We start from the raw sequence: 6,000 nt of genomic DNA on the forward strand, positions 1-6,000 counted from the left end.
GTTGTCCTTTGAGAGGCTTGGAAAATGATTAGGATCAGGATGACAGGCCTTTTTACTTTACAAAGTACTTTTACAGTCTTCACATTTAAATCCACATAAAAACACTGAGTATCACACCATCTGCATGATAGTCCATCTCCACCAAGCAAAATGGACTATTTTTAAATGGCACAGTAACCTTCACCTGCTTCATTTCACTTAATAGCTTTCCAGCATTTTACATGTATTCTGTTGCTTAAATAACCCATATTCTAGGGCCAGATAAGTTAGACTTCACTAAATAAGGCTCATTGTTAGTTGTAAGAAGAAGACAACAAAGTAGTCAGTGAAATGATGCATTACTTATTTTTTTTCATATCTTCTTGTGGAGCTTTTAAATACAATCCATATATTTTGGGGATAAAATTTTGATTTAACCCATTTTTTTTCTTCTGAAGTCTTTTTGTGGGTTTTTTTTCCAAAATGAAAATCAGCATTACTGCCCTTTTCTAAAATATATAATATTGTCTTACTTTTTTAAGTTAGAAAATACAGATATAAGAAAAAGAAAGCTAAAATATCTGTAATCATTTTGGTTTTAACAAAAATGTGATTAGAATATACATGCTGTTTTGTAATCTTTTCTTCACGCAAGAATACAAATCTTCATTATGATTTTCAGTGGCTGAATAGCTTTTGATTTATGGCAATACCCTAATTTGACAGATCGCTGATTGATAGAAATTTGAGATTTTTTTCAGTGCTTTATTGCTAAACATGCTAAGAATAATAAGTATTCTAGTAAATTCTCCAGAGCCCGTGCTCAGAGCTGCTACATGCTGCTTCTCAGGATGATACAAAGTCTTACTAGAATTCCTAACAATTAACTAATTTTTCAAATGAACTTACACAAAGGTTTTTAAAACCTTGACTTTTACAAAGGTTCACAGTGCTGAGCAGCAGGGAGAAAGGGAGCTCCAACTTGGGAGATGGAAAACGAAGTTAGATACAGCTTATCTTAAAATGGTCCTGACCCCAAAACATTTGGCAACAAGTTATTCCAAGTGGTATGGAACTATTTTATGGACTCGAGAGATTCCTGAGTCTGAAACAGAAATTTCTCAAGAATATGCTCAACATGATCAGATTTGTTGGGCAATAAGAGGATGGTTTCTAAAATAAGTTAGTGCTTGTTGTTCATTCACTGAGCCTTTCAAGTTTGCTTGGAGTAAAGCAGCAACAGAAATAACAGCAGGAAGACTTCTTCCCTCTCCTTACCCTCCTTTAGTCTACCTGCCACTGCCCTTATCTTTCCTGAATCTTATTTAAACACACTCCTAAAAAAAACAAATAAACAAAACCAGAAGGTATGGAACTCTTTTGATGGAGGAAACCAAGAGAAAGGAAATGAGATTAGTAAATTTTACATTAAGTAAAACAGAAAGTAAATGTTTATGGTTTTATCCACTTAAATGCCTTTTGTTTAGAAAATGTTTAGAGGCCATCAACACAGATTATGCTTCCTTATACTCTTCTTTCAAAAATGTATACTTCGCATTATTCAAAAGGTTTCATATTTTTTCTCGTTTTGTTTTCATAGCAATTTTATGAGACCACTTTATACATGAGGAAATTCTAAATGATTGATTCCAAAATTACTGTCAGTTAATTGTGGCACTCATCTTAGATTTTGGAGTCCTAAAAGTCGTGGCTGGTATTCTTAACAGCAATTTTCAAAAGTCAAGAATTAGTATCCCAACTTTGGCAATAAGAGTCAATCAGAATTTCCAGTGCATGATGATGGACGAGAACATTCTGGGTGCATGGTGCACACTTGTGAGGGTCACTGAAGGCAAGTATCCTGGTGCATTACACCTGGCATGTTTTTCTTCTCATGTCAGGTACACTGGAGGTTAACGGGTCTGGTGCCACTTGGTCCAAAATGAGAGGGTAAAAAAGCCTATATCCTCCAAAAACACACCCATGATCTACTAATGGTTGAGATTAGTGGGGCTAATTTTAGTTCAGTTTTTTTAGCTTAGTTCTTAGTACGGAATGAATAGTGAGAAATTAATGAACCGAATGGAGAAAAGCTTGCTGTATCTCTGCCTCATTAAAATATCGTCATCTTTTTGAGTGCATATAAAGGCCAAGAAAGGAAAACACTGAGAGATACGCTTCAGACCACAAATACTCTTAAATTTAAGGCACTAATGCGTCTAGAACAGCAACTTTCCCTCCCCTCAACTTGTATTACAGAGATTACTAGCTCTTCAATTTCTACCATTAAGGCCTCTGACAGGCTTACTGCAACTTGTTACATTCCAAGCCAAAGGAAGGTTTCTTGGTGCTGGAACTGGTCAGTAAGGTGAAGGGCAAAGAAGGGCAAAAAAGCAGTTAAGCTCTCTAGAAAATCCTAAACAACCTGGCTCTGGCTATCAGATTACTCTTTCTGTGGAGCATCAGGTCAATTAAAACCACCACGTTTTGCTACTGATTAGGCCTACAACAACCTGGATGCAGGAAATACTCTGTGGAAGGTTCTCATTTTGCCTACTGGGCTTGCTGGACGCCATCTGCTGGTCTTTTGGACACAGTGTAAGGTAAATTCTTTATGTCTTCATTGCTGCTCTGCTTAAAGTATTTGGGGAAAAACTGTGATATTTAACAATTTAAAAAAAACTACTGAATGTAACTTAAACATGGAGAACGCTAAACAGAACGTTGAACAATTAATTAACCCAGCTCTCGTGACTGCAATATTCGATGAAGTTTATTGGAATTGTATAATGCCTTTTCTTTTAGCATGGCAATGTTGGTTTTAAGGATTTGTGAATTCTTCATTCCTGAGTTCCAATTACTAACCCTGAAAATAGTTCTTTTTATCCTCAATTGTTAATACAGCAGTTCACATTTTGGCAGTTTTTGTGTACACATTAGAAAGGACTGCATGTTGTCTTCAGGCCTATTCAACTGACTGGCGTGCTAAAGAGAACAATAGCTTCCTTTTTTCTTTTTCTTTTCTAACTACATCATCTAAAATAACAGCTTTGCTGAGCTTTTCCAGTCTTGTAAAAACACAGGTACCAAAAACGTTACTGTCAATTCTTGATGAACTGAATGGACTACACCTGAGTTCTAAAGTTTCCATTCTGCAAAACCATACCCCTACCTTGACCTACAGGCAGTAGCTGGGCTGCTGACAGCACAGCCTCACCAGGAGCGGGTCAGGAGTAGGCACAGAGTACGGTGAAGGTCAAGTTACGTGTAGGCATTTTATGATCTCGGTTAGCCCCCACTGTTACTGTGAATTCAATGTATTTATAAATAAATAATATACTGAAAGCATCACAAGTTTTATAGGGGAGCTTTATTAACTGTCAACAGCCTAAGATGTGAAAAGTGAGTGACTGATTAGCGACTAATGAGGAAGAGACAGCCAGCTTACTGGCAGGCTGTGGTTTATCAGAAAGGTTTGGAGAGTTGTTATAAAGTTTACAGAGTTGTCTGAGAATCTTTCCATCCCCTTTCACTGTCTTTACATCTGGCTGCCATTTGATGCCCAGATTGGTGGAGGAAGGGGACTGGGTACTATGCAGACAGCAGACTGTTCCAGATTAAGTGTGCAGCTGATGGGGCCCTTAGTACTGCAGCAATGACTTTATGTTCCCAGCTCTAAATCCCGCTCTCAATCCCGAAAGGGCTGGTTTCTGTCTTCATCATTTCTGAGATTTCTATTTTACTCTCCACCTTCGTTTCTGCAGGTAACCTACTGGCCAGAGGAAACTGTGGCTACTGGCTATGAGCCCCTCCACTTCCTGCTCCCACGTGTCCACCTCAGCTCCCATCTTCACCTCCTTCCTCAGTGTCTCAGAGGAAGGCCTGGTACTTCCGTCATCTGTGCTCCAGCCAGTCCCACCTGCTGCCGTGTCTTCACGGTTCCACCTCCATTAACCCCTCTCTTCTACCTTCCACCTCCCACTTGGAATTGGTCTTCCTCCTACGCAAAACCTGACCAGTTTTCTCCATTGAAAAGAACCAAAAACAAATTGCCCAATGTAGCTGCCCTTTACCAGCCTTCCTTCCAGTACTACAAACTCTGATTCCTTTCAAATAACGCATGTTTCTAGAGCCACTGCCCACTTCCATCTTCAAACCCAAGTAATTTGCTTTTGCCCCACTCTCCATGGAAACTGCCCTGACTATAAAGATCGCCAATCTCTCCCTTTCCGTGATCTCTCTGCACCACTTCTGATGAGTTCTTAAAACGCTTTAAGTACCTGAGACTAGTCTGATCCTTCTCAGTCTCCTTTAATGACCCCTTGGTATCCATCCACCTACTCCCTCTTCTCAAAGCTCTGTCCTGGGCCGTCTTCCCCCCGTGTTCGTCTCCTGGGTGGCCTCATTCACATCCAAAGCTTCTGTTTTAACACATCCACCAATGACTCCCACATCTACATCTCCTGCTTAAACCCACTTATCCCACTGTTATTCCCCACAAGTGTCTAAACTCATTTCATATAAAGACGAATCCTCTTTCCTTCCCAAACTGCTGTTCCTCCTCTGCTTCCTGTTTTGGTTTTTAAAAAAAGGCATTATCAAAAAAAATAATAATAAAAAATAAATAAATAAATAAATAAAAATAAAAAAGGCATTATCTACCATGCCATTCAGTTAGAAAATCTGGATATAGTGGACTCTGCCCTGTTCCTTATACTCCCCATAAAGTCAGTCACTCAATCCTCCATTTGACATGACATTTCTTTTATGTAATTTCTCCCCAAAGCTACAGTCCAGACCCTCCTTACCTCACGATCTCCTCGCTTCTAGTCCAGTGGTTCTCAAAGTGTGGTCCCCTCACCACAGGCAGTAGCATCATCTGGGAATTTATCAGAAATGCAAAATGTTGGGCTGCTCCTGACCTACTGAATCAGAACTCTAGGTTGGGATCCAGCAATCTGTGTTTTAACAAATTCTTTAGGTAATTCTGAAGCTTAAGTCTGAGAACCACTGTTTGAGTCTATTGCCCACTAATCCATTCTCTACCCTCTTAACACAGCCATCTTGGGGAAAACAACAACAAATACAACAAATACATTCATGTTTCTGCTTTGCTTAGAAGCCTTCAGTGACATTTTTGACTAGAAGGTGAAACCTACATTTCTTAGTACAGCACAAAAAGCCCACCAGGATCTAGTTCCAGAAGGGAAAGCACAGCAAATTATTTTAGTAAGGATGTATTGTTGTGTAGTGATTAAGGGGATGAGTTGGGGAATCCTACTGCCTGGGTTTTCCATCGCTGCCTTACCACTTTGCAACTGGCTGTGACCTTGGATGAGTCACTTAACCTCACAATGCCTCAGTCCCATCACCCATAAAATGAGAATAATATCGACATCCATCACAAGGCTGTTGTGCAGTCATCACAATACCTGGCACTCAGACTGGACTCTGTGACTGTTAGCTATTATTTTGATTATTTCAAAAGGTAAAAAAAAAATTACTGGTGTCAACCTTGAGTGTAGAAAGAGAGGTCTGGAATGACTAAGGCAAGTGGGTCCATAAACTATAGGCAGTTTCAGTTAGTCTAGATGTGAATACAAACCCCAGATTCTCAAGAAAGAGGTTCTGAGGTCTTGGGGCTATTTTGATTAGAGTAGGGTAGATCTGTAATCAGATTCCAGGATGTTATAGAAAAGATAACAGTCAGGCTCCTAAAGTGAGGGCCAGGAGAGCTAATCATGAAGGGAACCGGAAAACTAAAGGACAGAGCAAAATAGCAAAGACAGGGTGATAGTTTCATATTTATTTCTCTGATAACAGTCAATGAAGTTAAAGTTGCCAGTGATTAAATATGAGAGTCCCAGTGTGATGAAGCTTTGAGTAACGATGGAAATCAAATTCTAACCTCCCGCACAAGTTACGATCTTAGGCAAATTACTTCTTTCCTGCCTCAATTTCATTGTTTGTAACATGGGGCTATATAATGAGGATTCCTAAGTATATATCTATGTATTTATT

Source organism: Eschrichtius robustus, chromosome 16 (assembly GCF_028021215.1).
Source record: "Eschrichtius robustus isolate mEscRob2 chromosome 16, mEscRob2.pri, whole genome shotgun sequence".
Taxonomy (NCBI): domain Eukaryota; kingdom Metazoa; phylum Chordata; class Mammalia; order Artiodactyla; family Eschrichtiidae; genus Eschrichtius; species Eschrichtius robustus.